The sequence below is a fragment of the Toxorhynchites rutilus genome, chromosome 3, assembly GCF_029784135.1.
Source record: "Toxorhynchites rutilus septentrionalis strain SRP chromosome 3, ASM2978413v1, whole genome shotgun sequence".
Taxonomy (NCBI): domain Eukaryota; kingdom Metazoa; phylum Arthropoda; class Insecta; order Diptera; family Culicidae; genus Toxorhynchites; species Toxorhynchites rutilus.
The window spans coordinates 289,201,377-289,219,904 of record NC_073746.1 but is presented as its reverse complement, the minus strand read 5'-3'; the positions used below and the strand labels follow the sequence as shown (position 1 = coordinate 289,219,904).

Genomic DNA, 18,528 nt, shown 5'->3' with positions numbered 1-18,528 from the left:
TAATTTTTTTTAAATTTTTTTTCAGGGTAATTAAAAAATGGTTTTTTTGTTTTTTTATGAAAATTGAAAATTTTCTACATTTTATTCTTTAATAATTTGTTTTAGTTATAATACTTTTTAAGTCAGAAATTTTTATAAAAAATTTGGCCCTTTTTTAAAAAGTAGTCTAATTCTTGTTTTCAAGCATGCAAAGTTGCTCAAATGACCAATGTCTTTATACCCAAAACGTTTGACTGCAATATGAGATGGTGCTGCCAACTCCCAAGACGAGTTAGCATGAAATTCGGCTATAATACATAAAAAAGTGTATTATTGATGTGTAGTATTTTCCAGCATTATTTTAATGTTTCTGTATAATACTAGATCCGCTTGTAAATCTGAAGCACCTTTATACAGTATCTCTTAATTCATTTAAACTGTCTACAGCTCACATACTTCCAGTTTGTCGTTTGTACATGTCTAATTTTTGATGTAACATCCATTGGAGTTGATGTACTCTCTCTGGAGATTTTTTTCGAATTCTTCAGAACGAAGCATCCACAATAATGTAAAAAAAATTTAAAAAAATCAATCATCTGATTGCCTTCTGACTAGTGTTTTCCCCAGCGCAAACAATGTATCTCTGGCAATCTAAATTCAATTAGCTATATTTATTATTCAACACCAAACAGTACTTCTGGCAAAACTTTTCCTGCTGCCGAAGTGTACGATCAAAGTGGTTGTGATAAATGATGGATACACACTTGAGTGACGTTGACCTCGTCAGAACAGGAAAAAAAACTTGGAAATATTCGCCTGGTAGCAACAGGCGAACTTTGAGACGGTGCCTCGGAATTGAGTTGTCGTACCAGCGGGCTGAAATTTGTCAAAACTGGGCTAGAGGGCGCACCTCACGGCGGGCTAGTCACAGCACATGATTAATGATTTGCCCGCAAAACATTGTTCGTGCAGTGAAGAATTGTTTGCATGTGGTTTACAGGGTGAGAGATTGGCCTAAAATCAATAAAAACGAAATGTTCAAATCGCCCGGGAAACTCTGAAAAGTTGCACGAGCGAATGGTAAGTAGCGGAAGCAGATTGAATTAATTGCTTGGAAAACATTTCCCAAAGTTTTTGACCACCGTTCGGGTGAATCATCCACCATTTTACGCCGGTAAAAAGCGTCGGATGCTAATTGTATTACCCGACAGTTCACAAACAAAGCAAGAAAGTGCTCTCGATATAAATCCCAACAAAGAGAAAAAAACGATCCATCATAATTTCATCCCAATTTTTCTGTTCTTCCATCCACAGGCATCTGATCTGAACATAAAATCAGCCATCATTACTTCAAAATGGTTGGCTTAGGTACGACCGCAACGGGGAATTAAAACCATTTATCGGGTGAGTACTGATATTGCGGATTGAGCACACGTTCAAACAATATCCATATATCAGGAGTATTTTCCCACGATATGAAAAACAAAAAAAAACTAATGAACACGTTCTTCGGGTGATTAGGGCGGCTTATAGGCGCCCTCTCCCTACTCCGGTTTCACTTTCGGATGGGGTATAATTGATTATGTTCACGAATGGTTTGGTCCTTGGTTCGCACGGTTCAAAACAGCGAAGCCCACTTTTAACGATTTGACGGGGGGAAACCCATCGGCGATTTACTGTGGTGGAAGTGATTCCCGTTTAGCATATCGTCTGGTCGTAAAAAAATGAAGCGAACCGAGAAAAGTCGTAAAAAGGTGAACGTCAGACTTATTCTTGGTTTGTTGCTTGCTGTTTTTAGGGTTCCTAAATGAGCTGTGACTAAAGAGAATGGCGACCGATGGGTGAAAATGAGACTCCAACTAGAGATTCTTTTTTTTCGTTGTACCACCTTTCGAGGGCTTCCCAGAAGGTGGGCATCAGTTTGTTTCGGGTGATGTCGAGAAATTATCGAAATGGCTTGTAACAGCGAAATTATGTGGAATGATATTTCTTGCGATAAATTTTATATTTTAGGAGGTGATTATACCGTGACTAGTTGGGGGGAAGTGAGAGAAAGTCAGCCGATGGTAAATGTTTTCGTTGGGATGCTATCGGTACGAAAGCAGTATTGTGTATAAAGTTTTCACCTGAATTGGGGATCAAAGGGGAGATTCATCAGCGAATGGAAGGTTTGCGAGTGCCGGGCAGTGTTATCCGATGGGAAAACGTCTGCACAAACATCTTTTGGCTCCTTGATATGATGTTTCCAGATCTTCCAGTTTTCTGGCTGGCTTTCCAGCTGTTCAACAAGTGTTGTCGTTCGATGAAAAAAAACAAAAAATTTGTTGTCAAAAATCAAGTTTTCTGGTGAAAAAACGACGGAATAGGTTTCTGGGCTGTTCAAAAAGTCAATTTTTGACAAGAAAAATCAAGATTTTTTCAAATACAAAAATGTGTTCCCATCACATAGAACACATATTTAATACGGAATAGTCAATTTTCATTCGAAGCTCAATTTTAGAAATGGGCTTTGAGAAATGAGAAATCAAGTTTTCCAATTTTTCCCATTTTACTCTAAAATTTTCATTTTTGTATGTCGTAACAGCAATCATTGAAGTTGAAGTTGTGTCACAATTTGAACTCAATCGGTACCGAATTTTTCGAGGTGTGTGGTGCAAAACAGAAACGAACAGAATATTTTTATATACAACCATTCCATGCCAAACCAGAAGTAGATACAGTAGAACCCCGATTAAATAGTCGGGCAAGCTCACCGCAAATAACGAAAATCGCGGATAACGCAATAAAGGACTAAAATGATGTGCAAACACGAAAAAAAGATGTATGGAAACTTTTTTTTTATCAATACACAGCTACTCATTAAACTATCCATCTGTAGGATCGGGAACACCAGTGGCCAAATAATGTAAAAGTCACGAAAAAAATGAGCATATCACTCACTGACAAAGGAATGCCTATATATTTATTATAGAACTCGCTTTCGCAAATAATCCGCACCTCGGATCATCAACTCGCAGCTAAATGGGGTTCTACTGTAGTGGTTCTCAGATTTTTGTGAAAAGTGGTAGTTTTGTTTCTCATCGCAAATTATTAGACCCGTTTTTTATTCTTCAGAGCACCCATTTCCATTTTAGGGTGGTCCGAAAAATGAATGTTTTCCCTCTTTTTCTATATTTTTTCCAAAAATGACTTTCTTAACTTTTGAGCTATTGGACATTGTGACCGGATTGTTCTTGCTGTACTTTCCATTGAGACCGCATCATGAGTAATTGCACAATATCAATGTCGATTCTCGCTACCAAAGATACTTATTGTGAAAAAAATAAAATAGTCAGAAATTCCACTAGAAAGTAGATACATGTCGTAACACATTCGAAAACAAACCAGGGTCTGGTTTTTTTGCATGTTTAGTAACCGTTAGTCTCACCGATTAACGTTTTTCTGAAGAAAAGCTCAATCAGGGCTGCCACATATACGGAATATTCTGTATTTTGAAGATTTTTCGCCAAATTTCAGATACAGAATCTGAATCTGAATCTGAACAGAATTACAGATTTTCAGCAAAGATACAGAATTAACGGAAATTTTTCAAATTTAATTTTAAATATTGAATTTATTACAGTGTATACATAGATACCTTGTTTATAAAAATATTGAACGCAACGCAACGAGATGACTTTCGTTGGAGGCAGTGGCTAAGCGGAATCTTGAGCGATTTGAAGAGCTTAAACTATTCTTTTCGTTCCATGTTAAGCATGACGACAATCAATTCGCCAATCGTATATTGACTCATTTAAACGATCCTATAACTAAACCGATTTTACTGTTTCTAAACTTTGTTCTACTGATCATCAATAACGTCAATTGCGCTTTTCGATCAGAAAGCTCTCAACTTTGCGAATTTTATAATAAGACAAGGATGTTGTTGTTGATCATGTTGGGTAATTTATGTTTGGAGACCTACGTGCAACGATTCGCTGGTGCTAACCTTGATGTGACAGTTTTTGAAGACTTTCTGAAGAAGCCTGAGGATGTTTACGTTGGTATCGATGTAGAAGAAGCTGAAAAATGTATTGGATGCAGCTAGCAAGCTGACCTTCAAATTGATTTGTCGTGACTTCTATATTGAACTCGTGAAACAGATTTCAAAGCGATTTGATTTCAGCTATCCGGTTATCAAGCTACCAAACCTTAATGATTTGATGCGCCGATTTCCTCATTTCGTTGAAGTAGGTAATAGACAAGGGTTCGTTAACGAAGTCAGGCTACTCAAGAGGAATCTTATGGGGCAAAAATTGAGTGACTCAAATATAACTTGGTCCCAGCTGTTGGATGTCAAAAGGCGCGATGAGAAATTTTTGTACCCATTGCAAAGGTCGTTTGTAGGACACTTTTTGATAACATTCATCAGCGTGTGTTGAGCGAATGTTTTCGCTTTATAATGCCAACAAAACAGAGTTTTGTTGGCATTATAAAGTTTTTTTAATTAGTTTTCGAGTTATGCAGAAATTAGTTTTTCATATGTATGACAGTCCACCTTAAGAGAGGGGGGAGGATTGTCAAGCCACCATAGAAACATTTGTTGCACCCTAAAACCTCTTTATGCCTAATTTGGTTTCATTTTCTTGATTAATTTTCGAGTAATGCAGAAATTTGTGTTTCATTTGTATTGCAGTCCCCCCTAAGAGAGGGGGGAGGAGTATCTAACCACCGTAAAAACATTTATCACATCCTAAAACTTTCAAATGCCAAATTTGGTTTCGTTTGCTTGATTAATTCTCAAGAAATACAGAAATTTGTGTTTCATTTATATATATATATATATATATATATATATATATATATATATATATATATATATATATATATATATATATATAGTATCGGTTCGAGGAGGAGCTTCAAGGATCAAATTGACTTAACATTTGAAGACAAAGTTCAACAAAACCATACATAAACATAATACAATTCAGAGGATTTTGAAAAAAACCATTTTATGATTTATTTTGTTCTATTGATTTGACTTAGCAACCAATAAATGAAATGCTAAAAATATAGATATACAGATTTTCCATAAAATTATACAGAATTAAATGTGGCAACCCTGAGCTCAATGTCAGCCCCTAGGGACCGACACGGGGTTCGATTGTTTAGAGTATTTCCCTTTCACTTTTCACTTCACGCTTTGAGCGGGCACTGGTTTATATACAGATTTGTGTGAATAGTCTGTTTTCAAAGCTTAAAAATGTTTAAGCTATTGAAACAATTTTTCGAGTCAGTAAGTAGCAAGCATATAAGTCTTGTACATTTTATCTTTTGTTTAAAACGATTATCATTCCATTTCGTTGATCCGGAGCTTAAAGAAGGAATGGATTCCTCTTCGGAATTACTCAGCAAAAATAATATTCCTCTACCCAAATAATTGGAATTTGTATACAAATTATTTTAGAACGTTGCTTTCATCAATGTGATTTCATTGATATGGTGAAATATCAAACATCAAATAATAAATATAAAACATTTCGTATTCTTCACTATCAAATCCATAACCAATGGCACCCATCTTTATCGAATTATCATCGATACATGTTTCGTTCAGTACGGTTACAGAAAAAATTGAATGTGGAGAGAAGAGCATAGTGTTTGAAAGAGCGAGCGAGACCATCTTCGTGTCGCTTTTCAATCACAACTAAATGGATTTCCGGGCGGGCCCCAGCTTATATACCGATTTGTATAACTATTAGACATTTTATCTCTTAAATGAAGTGATTATCATACTACTTCGTTTAGCCGGCAAAGAGATACTAACGCTCAAAATCTTGACCTTCAAGCGTCATGCTCTCGTTTCCGAAACTTAGCCTACACACCGGTATGGGCGGTATGGGCAAAATCCAGCCCCCGGCCAAGAGGATATGATCCGCGAGTCAAGATGTGTTGCAAATTTAGCTGTCATTGCCAAACTATCAAACTACTCGGTGAGCTCAAGGCAGATCTGTGAAACAAGGTGCGCCCATTCGTTAATCATAATTAACTCGAAACAATCGTCAAATTCACGAAAATTTAAAGAAGGAAGTTTTGCAATCTTAAAATTTGAATGGAGATCAAGTTATTCGATTACTTAAAACACGACGTTTTAATTAACATTTGGGTATACATTTCACAATACACAAAAATTACAAAAACTCGCTATTATGATATAATAGCATCATCAGACACAATTCCAGTTCAATATTACGTAATACGTAATACAGAAAAGTAAATTTTCATTCATTATTTTTTATTTTAGAAGTGTGTTAATGTCATCCTGTAAATTCAGCCATTACAATTTAAAGAGTGGTTTTCATATTTTGACCCACCAGGCGGTATGTTAAGCGCCTTGATTTACACCAGCTTGAGAGTTTGGCAGACTGCAATGACATTTTTTTTGTTTCTAGTATGAAACGATCTGAGTCAACGCAAAATACCGAGTTTATCGATCCTAACCGATCGATAAACTTTTACTTAGTCGCGGCAATACATACACACACACTCTTTACAGATGCACGGGCCGAAGGTTGTGCAGTCCACTGATCATTCAACAAGAGCCACAGGTTGTACCGCTCATGACAACTCTACACGAGCTGATGATTGCGCCGGCTAGTGACCATTCTATCCTGGATTCCTCGAGTCGAGAAAGACGCACCACGCTAGATATGGGGTACAGACTAGGGGGGCGTTGCTGATTAATGGTCAGCTGCATCCCAATAGGAAGTATCCCGTGTCGGGCACACGTACAGAGCATCGAAGACTGCAACATACCAATTATGAGAACACTTGTAATACTAACCTCGAGCCAACCGCGAGTAATCGGTTACATATTACTAACATAGTTGTAAGACAAAAATTGTCAAAATATTGGATTCCCGGCCCCGTCAGGCTAACGCCACATGTGCCTTAATAAAATATATATTTTGGGAAAAAAAAACGCAAAATACCATATTAACGCAAGTTATTGGTGAGCGGGAAGGTAGATTCATGGGCATTGCGGATAACAAATGCATTTGAAAAAGGAAGAGAGTAGAAGGGAAAAGAAAATTATACATACACGCATATTGAGTCTATATTGACTCACTCGTTATTTTATTTCGTGCGATCCTTGCAAAGGAGTATTCATGCATCGAATGTTGTTCTCCACTTGTTTGTTATGTTCACTCTCAGTCCCGAATAAAGATGATCGGCGAGTGAAAAATGATTCATCGTGCAATCTCACGATTGCTTACTGCATTCTCTTCGCCATGATTATTAAAAGCATATACAAGAGTGATTTAAAATTAGGTGTGAAGAAATGAGCGAATGAACTTTTCCATACTTGCACACCGGTACAGGAATGAAAGACCTAGTCCTACGTCAAAATAAACGGATTTCACCCGTATAAACTAAAATGAATCAATTGAAAATAACTCTGGCTGAACCGAAAGGAACAAGTAAGAAATTAATTTCCATTTATTGGTTTCTAAAACTACAAGCCTTGCTCGGTGAATCTTTCTTTATGGAAGAATCGTGTAAACATTTCATAGGAACAGGACGATATTGTTATATCGCCAAATCTGAAATGGGAGACAGATGGTAACATGTTCACGACCCAACACTGATCGTGGGCAAACGCGATATTTGAAATGACATTATCATCAACCCTTCATCACGTTGGTAAGCGGCTTTGTGTTGTGTAAAACTAGGATGGAAATTTGCGAATAAAATCCGGTCAATTACAATAACGAACAAAAAATAAAATGCTCTGTTCCAACTCGTCCCACATTTCGGTTGGCTTTTTGTCACATGATCGTTGGCAGCTGGCACAAATGAATCCCAGCGAAAAACTGTCAGTCAATCTGTTTCCGATGGCATAATTTAAACACGAGGCCAGTTTCTCACACTCATTCAGCCAATATTTACCCCTTTCGGTTTCATTTGTGGTGCATTTTTTTCCCTACTGTTAACTTTGGGAAACTTTCTCGCTTTCCGGTTTTTCCATCTCGCCCCCGGTGGGTTGGATGGAAGAACAAGGAAACACCCAGGTCGTTTTTGTCGGAACATCTCATCCTCAAGTATGCTAATGAGAGTGCTATTCTCCAATCTCTGTCTTGATGTTATTTTTGGGCTGAAATGAAGACGGTGATGCTGCGGGACAGGGGAGGGGCAGTGCGATAATGGTCAGCGAACGCATACATGAGAAGGCGCTTTCCGAAAGAAAGACAACACAATAATGAAGATTAATAACGAAATCATGGATAAGCGCGAAAAACGGGCACAAACAATATCTAGGTCGTGCCAAATTCTAGCTTCCCATGATATTTCCCCCGAAGCGTGTGGCAGTCCATTAATCTGTCCGTTCATGCTGTTCTGACGGTTCGAACCTTTGTGGCCTTTGTTTGATTATTGTTGTTTTCGTTGTCGTAGCTGTATATGGAAATATGCCAAGAGATGTACGATAATTGTTGATGGATTGGAGGAAATTATTGTGTATATTTTCTCTCTGCTTCCCGCATCGCACCCACTCGCGCTTTGTGCGTAGCTGTGTAGAGTCCTTGAACGACTCGATCCTGTGTGGTGTTTGTTCTTGGAGCGAAAGAACGAATTGGTTCAGTTCGTTTGTGTTGTTCATTTTTATTTCTTTGGGAAGTTTCATTGAATGGGCTCGAAATTTGTTGATGCGATTACTCAACACTCACTTTTTAAATTTAATCCCTGTTAATCCAACGCCTCATATTTCCGTGCCACTTTCCGGGAAAGTGTCGTTGAGAAAAGATCGGAACCACGTCAGGGCTGCTGCAAACTTCGGGAAGGGCCCTGTGTGTACACACTAATCATAAACATAAAATAAAACTATGTTAATTTCACTCGACTGAGCATCAATGTGAGCAACCGGCAAGAGCCATAACAGAGGCAGTCTGCTGAGCAGCGATGATAGCGGATGATAAAACAATAAAACACTGCAGGCTGCCTCTCTTCGGAGCTGTGCCGGCTCGAAAACAAAAGCATCCTTAGCATCCTGAGTGGGTAGAATCATGCAGGGGGTGGGCGAGTCGAGAAACGACTGAAAGGGATTGAGAGTAGTTTCATTGTATTGTATTGGAATGAATTGCGATTACGATTTGCTTCTGTTCCAAAGTGTGCCATATCACTGCGCTCGCCGCTTTTCGGTGTCTGTGCGGGGGTGTTGTCAGAACGAACGAAAAAGAAAATAATGTCGAATTGGTATTTCAATCAAGTTTTGTTGCAAATTCATTGCTTGTTAGAATGCTTATCCAATGTTAGATAGACTCGAAGACGGAATCTGTACCTTGATTGAGTTCAGATGCACGGTACAGTTTGTTCACAAGAACACACACAAAAAAAAGACGCTCGACGTTTTCAGTAATAAGTAGCTTCTTGAAGCATGGCCATATTAAACGCATTTATCGGGCTTCTTGGGATCAACCGTTATCTATTTTTTTTTTGAAGTTACAGCATCCAACATAGTCCCGAAAGCATAAAAATGTTATGACCCCAAATAGCATTCAGAGCATACAGAAAAAAGCTTTCAGCGCATCTATTACAAGCTTCAGCCAAATTGCAAAGACCTCGTAAACTATTTTTCATCAGCATAATCCTCCCGATGATGTGATGGGAGCTGTACAGATGATGCAAATGTTTATCAGTTTAACGGGAGCGTGGAAATGGCCGCACATACACACACACACACACCCATCCACCTGAAACAAAACAAGTGGAGAGAATTCTTCCTGTGCGCCCCGCTGCCACCGGACGATCCCGATCCCTTTGCCACATTTTTGGTTTCATTTTCGAGATTAAATTTCATGGAAATTTTCTCCCATTCAACCGACCGGCAGCGAGGAGCAAGCACCGGATCCCATCACAGCATGTGAGCATTTTCTGGGGCACCGGGTTAACAAGTTGGCAGCTATTTACTTCCCGACCGTTTGGCCCCAGTTGTGGGAGTGAACTGTGCGAAGCACGTTGCAACAAATTTCAGGATCTCCCACCCATTCAACGCAGTATTACGCTCGATGGAGTGCAAAACAGGCGATGGAGGAAAAGTTATGCCCTTCTGCGTTGTTCTTTTCATATGTATCGTCACTATTGTGTGCGAAACTTTGCACAGTATGAGCATTCAGATTGAATTACGTGAAATTTTTGGTGAATATTTGCGCATTAAAAATATTTCTTCTTCGTTCTTATAGGATCCTCAATAGATGAAAATGATGTGATTCAATGAAAATATTACTTGAAAATTCTGTATCGGACAGGGTATTTGCAATTGCCAACGAAAAGTAGTGAACATTGAAACTGGAATTTATAATGAGTTGCATTTACAAGTTGAGAAACTGTAATCAATGCAGAGAATCTATCCAGCCAAGTAAATGTAAGGTGCAAGAAAAAACTTTGTACTGAACTAGATGTGCGCATATTTTGAGAATGCATTTAGAAGCAGACGGTTTTAGTCGGTACTGTTGGAGCGACTCAGATTAAACCAATCAGAACGCGGGATTTTTGTTTAGATGATGCTGAGATAGTGGAGGGGATGGTTAGAACTGGGATAGTTTAACAAGCTAATTTGGTATCAGTGAATCCATAAACCTAGCTACCTATTGATATGTGGCGTTGACCAAAACCCAACTCGTTTTGTATGGATCAAAGCTGAGCACATTTGAGCACGATTTATATTTTTTTAGATGGATCAATTGTTGATAACACAGTTTATGTAATGACGAATTTCATGCCAACTTGTCTTAGGAGTTGGCAGCACCATCTCAGCAGATAGTAGTGAAACGTTGTGGGTGTAAAGACATGGGTTAATTAAGAAACTTAGCATACTTGAAATATTGGAAAAAAAATTGGACTACTTTGTGGAAAAAGACTATTTTTTTTCTTACTTTTTTACAAATAAAATTATAATTTAAGAACTATGATACCTACAACATTCTTGACAAAGGATGAAATGTAGGAAATTGTTTAAATTTTAACAAAAAAATACCAAAAATTTTTTGGAAAAAAATTTCGCTGACAAAAAGTTATTTTAAAAATTAAAATTAATTTTTCTCAAAAACATATTATTTTAATATATATATATATATATATATATATATATATATATATATATATATATATATATATATATATATATATATATATATCTTCTTCTTCAATGGCACTAACGTTCCTAGAGGAACTTCGCCGTCTCAACGTAGTATTACTTGCGTCATTTTTATTAGTACTTAGTTGAGATTTCTATGCCAAGTAACACGCCTTGGATGCATTCTGAGTGGCAAGCTCTAGAATACGCGTGATCACAGTGCAAGTCGGAGGAAATTTCTTTGACGAAAAATTCCCCCGACCAGAACGGGAATCGAACCCGAACACCCGGCATGTTTGTTGTGACGCTAACCACTCGGCCAAGGGAGCACCTATATATATATATATATATATATATATATATATATATATATATATATATATATATATATATATATATATATATATATATATATATATATATATATATATGTATATGAATAGCCCTTACAATTTCCAACAAGTCGTCCATACATCGGAAGATGGGCACTTTTACAGGGAAAAAGTTTTGCGAACAACAACATTTTCATGTTTTCTTTGAAAAAAAAAACCACTTATCCTAATTTTGTTTAAAGTCAAGATAGCGATATAGTGTATTCGACAAAGTTTTAGATCTTGTTAAAATATAAACTTTTGTCTAATACATCAACTTTTTATCTTTTATAGTTTTTGGAATAAAGGTCATTTTTGTATGAAGACTCCCGAAAAAAAATTATGTTTTGCTCGTAACATTTTTGTATGTAAATTCTCACGTTTGACATGTTCTTGACATGTTTCTAAATAGAGAAAAGTTAGCAGAGCACATTACATTGCGATTATTTATACATAAAAATGTTACGAATTAAACATTAATAGAATATTTTCAAAGAAAAAATATGGAAAAGTTGTTGTTCGAAGAACTCTTTCATGTAAATGTGCCCATCTTCCGATGTATGGACGACTTGTTAGAAATTGTAAGGGCTATTCATATATATATTTTTGAGAATTTAAAAAAATGCTTTTGAGAAAAATTAATTTTAATTTTTAAAATAACTTTTTTGTCAGCGAAATTTTTTTCCAAAAATTTTTGGTATTTTTTGTGAAAATTTCAACAATTTCCTACATTTCATCATTTGACAAGAATGTTGTAGGTATCATAGTTTTTAAGTGATAAATTTTTGTAAAAAATTGAGAAAATAAATTTGGCTTTTTCCAAAAAGTAGTCTAATTATTTCTCGAATATTTCAAGCATGCAAAGTTGCTTAAATAACCCATGTCTTTACACCCACTACGTTTCACTGCTATCTGAGATTGTGCTGCCAACGGCCAGTCGAGTTGGCATGAAATTCGTCTAATGCATTTACAAATTTATCGGAGTCAGACTGTGAAATATGGCCTATTTCCTCTTGTAATCGACTTCAACTTCAGAGAAGATAATCCAACAACACATGTTTACCTTTGATCAAATTTGAACCATTGAAACAGTTGAGAAAACTGGTGGCCATATAGGTGCCACTGCCCGTTAACCGGTGCCGCTGCCTTGTAAAGGGTGTGTCACATCAAATTGCATCACGGAAAAAACGCTGTAGAAATTTAATTTTTAGGAATAATATCTTCAGCTTTCGCTTATAATCAGATAAGAGTGTATAGATCACGTTGGCCATGGTTCACTGTCAATTTTTCGTAAATGTGAAAAAATGTCGTCGAACGAAAAAGAGCGTCGTGAATTAATCCTGTGCACTCATTTCGAGAATCCGGAGTTGTCACATCGGGACATCGGTAAGATGCTGGGAATCGTCCAATCCAAGGTCAGCAGAGTACTAAAACGATACTTCGAGAACCTTACCATCGACCGAAAGGTGAAGAACGGCAAAAATGGATGCTCCGTCAGTGAAAAAGATCACAAGCGCGTAGTTAAGCAGTTTAGATGTGATCCGAGAAGTTCGGTCCGGGATGTCGCCAATAAGCTGAATTTGTCAAGTTCATTCGTCCAGCGGACCAAGCAGCGGGGGGGCCTGCGTACATACAAGGTTCAGAAGGCTCCTAACCGCGACGAAAGGCAAAACATGGTGGGGAAGACGCGAGCCCGGAAGCTGTACACCGAAATGCTGACGAAGCCGCATTGCCTGGTAATGGACGACGAAACCTACGTCAAAGCGGACTTTCGTCAGCTGCCGGGCCTGTTGTTCTTCTCCGCAGAGGACAAATTCAGCGTTCCGGAGGAGATTCGCAAACAGAAACTATCCAAGTTTGCCAAAAAGTACATGGTGTGGCAAGCGATCTGCTCTTGCGGAAAGCGGAGCGCCCCCTTCGTGATGACCGACACGGTAAACGGGCAGGTTTACCTTAAGGAGTGCCTACAGAAGCGCTTACTACCAGTATTGAAGCAGCACGAGGGCCCGACCATCTTCTGGCCGGATCTCGCTTCAGGCCACTATTCAAAGGACGTGTTGGAGTGGTACGAAGCCAACGGGGTCACCCTCGTGCCAAAGGAAATGAACCCGCCCAACGCGCCGGAGCTTCGCCCAATAGAGAAATATTGGGCGATTATGAAGCAGGCCCTCCGGAAGAACCCAAAAGTTGTCAAATCAGAGGCGGACTTCAAGAGAAAATGGATTTCTGTTAAAAAAAAACTACAACCTGACGTTGTACAGAACCTTATGGACGGGGTAAAGAGGAAGGTGCGAGCATACGGGCTTGGGCTCGAAGTATGAATAAAAAGAAAATGCCAAAAGTTGTTTAATAGTTTTTATCTTACTGTCTAAAATTTTCAATAGGATCGGTCTACTGGGCGAATTTCTACAGCGTTTTTTCCGTGATGCAATTTGATGTGACACACCCTTTATAATCACTTTACTGTGTCGTTGGTTATTCAAAAATCAAAACAATATTTCTAGTGCAGCAAGAAAAAATGTTTTTTTTATATAAATTTACGAAGAAAAAATAGAAAATTTGCATTATTCATCAAATACACTATGAATTTTTTTCTAAAACTGCATCATTTTACACAGTAGATCGTTTACAGTGAAAAACTTATCAACTAGTTGCTTGTTTTCAACGAATTCAAACAGAATTTTCTGTCTGCGCTCTAAAGTCGTGGTTTTGTTAAATAAAAAGCTACTCCCAAATTAATATCGTACATTTTTAGCAGCCCAAAAAAAAATGATAGTGTTGCCAGATACCTTTAAAATTTCTTGGTTAAGTAAAATATTGAAATAATTTTCCAAGTGCATCGAACTTTTTTTTTTTTGGGTGGCAATGTAGTTAGTTGCCTCGGCCTTACAAAGGGTTAAATAGATTTAAGTAAATTTTACGCCCAGTAGTAGATATCCTAGTGGATTTAGAGCAAATAATCGATGTAGACTCCATATTTCAAATATGACGCGACGGAAATTGAGTCACGAATAATGTCGTGAATCCTAAAGTAGCAAAGAAGAAGGACAAACAAATCTAGAATATTCGATAGGCTTCGAATTCACGAAAAAAACCCCATCGATCTTTCCTTTTTAGCCGCCGAACAAATAAGTTAGTTCTAGTGACGATTGGAAGTGATTTTCTTTCGTTCGAGCATGTAGAAAAGAAGAGTTTTCGTAATTTTAATTTGAATTTCTTTCCCAGAGATTTTCGAAGTTTTCTTTAATATAAAAAACAATTAAAAGTGGGTCATTTATTCATATAGAATACAATAGGCTTTTGTGTAATTCTTACTTTTGTTTGTGAATTATTGTAGGAAATTTCTACAGAGCATAAGTTGCAGCTGTTCTTTGCGTACCTAGAAAACAGGTCCTTGTGGCTCCTAGTGCGTGTCAATCGAACAAAAAACAGCAAAACATTTTTTTAGTGTGAAATGTCACCTTAACAACGAGCATAAATTTTGAATATATTGACCAATACTATACGAGATATCGATCACTAAAGAGAAAATCGAGAGAATAATAGATTTTTCTCCCAATATGATATTAATTACACTATTAGTTTTGTATGAATGATTGACTTTCAAATTCGATTTTAAACATTATCCAGTCATTTGAGTCTCGTAGCATTTACACGTAAAGGAAAGCTGTAAATTTCAAGCAGTCGCCATAAAATTCATAGAATGAGATATTGAAATCTGTCAAAAAAAGAAACAAAAGTAAAAAAAAATACATATAATGCGTATAAGAACAGTATTATAACACAGCGAGATTCTAGAGCATTTGAGAGAAACAAGGTCATCCGAATGCCATTAATCTGGATAGAACGTTTACCCGAATGGTAAGGAATTCAATTGTGTAAATGATCTTGATGATAAGTAAAAATCAATGAATACCACCCGACATAAAAGCTCATTTTCGAAAAAGGAGTATTTCTTGGAAAACATTTATTTATTCAATAATATGCTTGTTCGAATTCATCGAATTCATCGAACATCGATGGAATTCAAATACAGGTCGGATTCGATCATACATTGTCTCCAATTTCTTCTCACATATAATCGAAACATAAAGAAAGAAAAAAAAAAAAATATATATATATATATATATATATATATATATATATATATATATATATATATATATATATATATATTTAAAAAAAAACGTTTGTTTACCTCAAACTGACTCTACTTAGATAAGTGCGGTACGTAGGACGATTCTGTTGCTTCCATTAGAAAGATGAGAAACCTTAGTACTAGATATAGCTGTGAAGCATCTGAATTGGTGGATTTAATTAACGCTTTGGAAGTGAAAAACATAAAATTTAGTGGTTCATAAGGTCTTATTATGAATTTTATCTTAAAAATCCATAATAAACTTGATTGTTTCTATTGATAAAATTAAAGCTCTCTAAATCTAACTTCTATCTTTTTCAATTTCGCTGCAATATCTATATAAAAAATTCCTGTTGAACCTTCAATAAAAAACTTCAAAAATCACGACTTTAACTCCACTGTACTTATAATAGCCAATTCATTTTCACCTTGAAGAATTTTCACCTTATTTAAGAATGAAGTTAGTCAGTCGGTATTCAATGATTAAAATAAAATTAGAGGAGGGGTAATTTTAAAATAAAATTAGAGGAGGAGTAAATTTTGAGTAGCCAGCTACTTGGTTGGCGCTTAAAAATCAGTCATATGTTTTAAAACTATTATTTTTGAACAAAAGAACACTGCTCGTGGATGAAATCATATTACAAGGGGTTGCCAGCTTAAAGATTGATTGATTATTTCAATGTGTGCGCCATTCTGACAACTGTCATTTGTTTTTTATTAAGTTTGCTTTGCCATTTCGCCATGAACAAAACAACGGCTGCAATTTTTTTTCCCGAAATCATTGTTTCGACATAATCCTCCATTAAAGCAAGCATGGATAGTTTGCGCACCACTTTCCCTTTACGGGACAACGCATCGTCAGAGATGCTACTTTACGGTGCTTGATGCGCTGGATGGGCCAGCACTATGGATGATTTTCATACAAGCAATATTTCTACTTGTTATGATCGAAACAAGTTGCTTAAGATTATTTGTTACTATATTACGGTCAAATTTTGATAATGCGTGTATTTTTGTATTTAAAAAAGAAATTATGCATGTATTTGGTCGGAATTCAGACCCTCCCCCTTTTAGTGGATGTCCTCCCATTCTAATACGTTTTTAACCACCTCTAATATTTAAGGAACATGAAGGGGAAGAGTGGTAAAAACGGACACCTTAAGTATTTTTTTTCGTGAATTCCACAAAAAATATATAGCTATCTCGCCTTAAATTGATAGTCTAGGTCTTTTTTTATAATAAAACTTGTCTTTGAGGAAAAAAATTCACAAAAAGAATGTGTCCGGCATCCTCGAAAAAATAAGATTGAGTCGGGAAAGACGGACACTTGGCGAATAGAATAGACACCTGGGGTGGGAAAGATAGATACTAACTGAAAATTCATGTTTATGTACTCGATAAGTTATGAAGGTCTTCAAATAGGCCTTAACACTTTCGATGCCCCGTCACCCAGATATGAGAGACACTTTCCTTGCTCAAATTGAGTAGGATTTTTAGAAGGAATTTAATAGAATATGCACCTAAATGTAACAATATGTGTTTTACAGATTGAATTCACTTTTGTTCTTAAGTTCCCTAAGAATAGAACTCACGTGCTCGATACCTAAATTTATTATACAGTTTTGTTAAATTTATTATATAGCGAATCAATTCACTGATACTTGCTTAACCGATATTTGTTGAAGTGAGTCGAATCTGAATAGCTAGAACTTGCATTGGATACATAATAAATTTATTATACTAACAGGTAGCAGGACAGGACTTTGGGAGGGTTGGCGGACTTCGGTACAGCTATCTTCAGACGCTCTTTCTCGGTGATTGCCTGCTGCTCAAACACGTCCGAGCTAGACTAGGCAACGAGACTAACCTTGATGATTGTATGAATAAATTTCACGTAGGTAAATTTTTTTATGTACGCTTTAATCACTCGGCTCGACATGGGTTAGTGAAACACAACTATTTGTTTTGATTTTAAATTTTTTTCGGTCAAAAGTTAGACATTACAGTAAATTTATACAATATTACTTATCAGCCACATTAATTCAACATGTAAATTATGTTTTGGTTTTGATATATAAAATCTCAAAAGCATAAACGCAGCCACAGGCCCGATTCAAAAGTGTTGATCTTAGTTCTCATCAGTTTTTGTGCTCATTTCCCTCCACAATAAAAAACCATTTCTTCGAGCAGATTCAGGCCATAATAATTAGCGCAAAGATTCCGGTACTCTCGACGTAAAACATGCCAAGGAAACAACACCCAAATGGCAAAGCGTTTAACGTTGTCGGAATCACTTTTGCTTCCCCTCTCGACAGAAGGTTTCCGTGCGGCGTTTGTGTGCGTTCAACAATCGTGTTTCGTTTTGCCTTCTTCCACAAAAATTTCCGTCATGCCAGGGGCTGTTTGTGGAACATGTTCTTTCCTCTTAGTAACTCTGTTCCTTACGTGAGAACACTACATGTTTTTCTTGTCGAAACGTTGCATGCTTAACTTTTTGAACTATTATTCCAAGCCATATGCATGGGCGGGTGGAACTCGGGCTCATATGCTCTTCCTTCATAATAAGATGTAAAGGAACAAGGATTCTGCATAAGAGCAAATTCTACCGAGTGATGTAAGTATGGAGGAACGTTTACTTTTAAACTTCGTGAGATGATTAAAATAATTCCAGCGAGCTAGGTTCCGTTAGCGGAAAAAGTTGAATACTTCGTTGGTTGGTTTTTTGTTTCTGTAAAGCAGCACTGTACAGAGTCAGCTTCATACGTTCTATTATACCACAATAAAACACACACTAAAATAATTTCAAATATAATTATATCAAACAAAGTCAATGGAAAGCCGCAGTATGAACAATGCCGCCTCGAGCGTAATAACTATGAAATAGAAGCAAAATCGTAAAAACAAATAAAATAGATCGAAAGGCCCAA

The 18,528-nt window shown here is 36.8% G+C and overlaps 1 protein-coding gene across 4 annotated transcripts in view; it reads left to right on the top strand.

Annotated features, from left to right (window-relative positions):
- LOC129775497 (dipeptidase 1) overlaps positions 1 to 18,528 on the top strand; it is a 509,186-nt gene that overhangs the window by 81,933 nt on the left and 408,725 nt on the right. For 2 of the 4 annotated variants that reach the window (XM_055780303.1, XM_055780302.1), the window contains exon 2: positions 1,294 to 1,383. The exons of the other annotated variants lie outside the window; for them this stretch is intronic. The gene's annotated coding sequence lies outside the window, so the exon portion shown is untranslated. The remainder of the gene's footprint in view (positions 1 to 1,293; positions 1,384 to 18,528) is intronic. 4 annotated transcript variants of the gene reach the window in all.